Source organism: Leptonychotes weddellii, unplaced genomic scaffold (genome assembly GCF_054177405.1).
Source record: "Leptonychotes weddellii isolate Sample4059 unplaced genomic scaffold, ASM5417740v2 HiC_scaffold_10868, whole genome shotgun sequence".
Taxonomy (NCBI): Eukaryota; Metazoa; Chordata; class Mammalia; order Carnivora; family Phocidae; genus Leptonychotes; species Leptonychotes weddellii.
Window position 1 is genome coordinate 1 of NW_027685875.1, and position 2,568 is coordinate 2,568.

Below are 2,568 nucleotides of genomic sequence, written 5' to 3' on the forward strand. Positions count from 1 at the left end.
GGCCTAGGTCATGATCCCAGGGTCCTGGGATCGAGCCCCGAGTTGGGCTCCCTGCTCAGCAGAGTCTGCTTCTCCCTCTCCCTCTGCTCCTCCCCTCTGCTCCTGCTCTCTCACTCTCAAATAAATAAAATCTTTAGAAAAATTGTGTATTTTAAATGGGTGAATTGTAGGGTATATGACTTAGATCTTAATAAAGTTTTCACACCTGTTTTTAAAAAAGCACAGGTGGAGGGATGGGCAGCAAAAGGGAAGCAGGAGTTTGGGGGTGATGGAAATATTCTAAATATTGATTGAGGTGGGTGATGGTTCCTGAGGCACACATTTGTCAAGTCTCATCAAAATGTGTGATGTAGATTAATCTTCGATAAAGTTGATTACAAAAAAACAAACCAAACAGGTGGAGTAAGGCAAGAAGGAGCTACAGGATGGGCAGTGGCAAGCATCAAGAACACGAGGTGACAAAGAGCAGGTCAGGTGCTCTCCAGTCTTCAGCGTAAGCAACTCAGAGGGGACCTGGACTCCTCCCCTCCACTAAGGAGCCTTAGAATTCCTACTTCCTCATTAGGGGCCGCTCACAGGAAGCCAAAGGAATTGAAATGGAAAACAGGGTCCCTCCACAATGCAGGCTTATTAACCTTGTGCAGATGGGTGATTTGAACACCTGGGGGCTCAAAGTCTTAGAAGAGGAAGGGCACAGACCTGTTAAGTTCAAGTGCACTTTGTAGGTGCTCCTTTGTCTTGTTTAGTCTTACAGGAGCCCTGGTTAAAAAAAAAAAAAATCCCTCACCCAGCTAGGTGCAGCAGCTCTCCTTCTAGAGGTTTTCATCTTGCTCTAGCTAGACCTGAGGCTGCCAAAGACTTAGGACTCTGCCGGTCAGTCCTGGGGTCTGAATACCCAGCAGGACACCTGGCATTCTGTGAAGACTGGATTAGATCAACGAGGTAGAGTGAGCAGAACGCCACCCACTCTCTAGGGGAAGTGTGAAGAGGTCAGGAAGTGGGGCTGTCCAACTCCTGCCCAGTGCTCCGTCTTAGGCAGCCCTGCTTTCTGTCCCCTCGGCCACCTGTTCTTTTCCAACGTCCACCTGGCCAGAACTTCTGCTGCCCCTCCCCCAGCCGGACTTGCCCCTCCTCGGACATACCTGAGCACACGATGGAATAGAAGCCCTCCTGCTTGAGCATGATTAGCAGGGAGCCCCAGCCCAGGAGCACAGCCGAGAAGAAGAGGTTCTCCAGCACCGCGGTGCAGGCCATCCACCAGCGCCTCCGGTACGCCTGCTGCAGCGTGGGGGCCATGCTGGCCGCGAGCCTGCACAGGAACACCGCGCTGAGCGAGGGGACCCCCCTCCCCGCCCCCGCAGCGGCCCCCGGGAAGGGTCTCGCATCATGGTGGCTCCCGAGACCCCTCGAACCAGCCCCGGGCTTCCCGGCGGGTGCCGCCAACCTGGCTCTGGGCGCAGCGGCGGTGCCAGGGGTTCACGCGGCGCCGGGCTCGCACTATCGGAAACAAGGAAGGTCCTGTGTGAGCGCAACAGATTCCTGGCGCGCTGCCGGCCTCTCCCACCCGGGCCAGAACGCGCGGCGCCCCGCTGCCCGGGCCCAAACCCGCACTTCCCCAAGTCCCCAAAGGTCAGCAAGGGGCACAGCGCGCTCTGAAGCCACCGCTGGCCAGTATCCGGCCGCCCGCGCCAGGAAGGACCCCCAGAAGCAAGCAGGAGGAGGAAGGGGAAGTCTGGGGCTCGCCTAAGACCCCCCCCCCTTCCTGCTGCCCGGGTGAGACCACTCCTCTGCTCCGGGGCCGGGCCCCCGCCAGCCCTCCACCCTCCCCCTTTCCGCACCGGGCGACCCGTGTCCCTGCAGTCTCTCGGTCCTGGCCAACAGCTGCCACGTGGATGGGGACCTAGGACGGGTCGGGGCGCCCCTCACTCACTCGGCGGGGCGCGGGCCACCACGCGGCACGCATCCGCGCCAGCCCGCGCTCTCCGGCCGGGGAAGGGGGCTCGCGCTCCGGCAGGAAGTTTCGCGGCCGCTGACTTTATAAGGGCAGTGGTGGCGGATGGGCCAGCGGGCCGGCGGCGGGCGGGTGTGTTTACCAGAGGGAGGGAAGGAGCCCCAGCTCCCCCCGCCGCGGCCGCCGCCACCACCGTGGGAGGAGACGGGACACGGGCGGCGCGGGGGCGGGGAGCGGCAGGGGGGGAGACGGACACCGCCGAGAGGAGACGGACGGGGAAGGGCAAGGGGGGGAAGGGCAAGAGGGAGGGGCGGAGGACACCAGATGCGGCTCCCCGGGCCTCAGTACCCTCATCTGTGAAATGGGGCTCTGGGTTCCCGCGCGCCCGCGAGTCCGTTCAAACTCCGACAGGACTGTTGCTCCAAATTGAGGAAGTGAAGCCGAGCGGGCGGAGAGGAAGAGGGGAGTCCGAGGGGCCGGAGGGAAGGGGAGGGAGGGGCACGCTTGGAGAGACGCGACAGTGCGCCGCGGGACCCACGGGGTTGGGGCTTCTTGGGGAGCCTGCGAGTGTCGGTGGGAGCCGGCCCGGGGGGGCTCTCAGCGGACCCGCAGTTGGG

At 61.9% G+C, this 2,568-nt stretch overlaps 1 long non-coding RNA gene across 1 annotated transcript; it reads right to left on the minus strand.

Moving 5' to 3' along the window:
- Nucleotides 1–6: 6 nt before the first annotated feature.
- LOC145718105 (uncharacterized) lies at nucleotides 7–2,258 on the minus strand. The gene is made up of 3 exons (XR_014141584.1): nucleotides 1,839–2,258; nucleotides 1,445–1,497; nucleotides 7–1,309 (listed from the first exon to the last, which is right to left on the minus strand). It is a non-coding gene; the product is annotated as an uncharacterized LOC145718105 (long non-coding RNA).
- Between the last annotated feature and the right edge of the window lie 310 nt (nucleotides 2,259–2,568).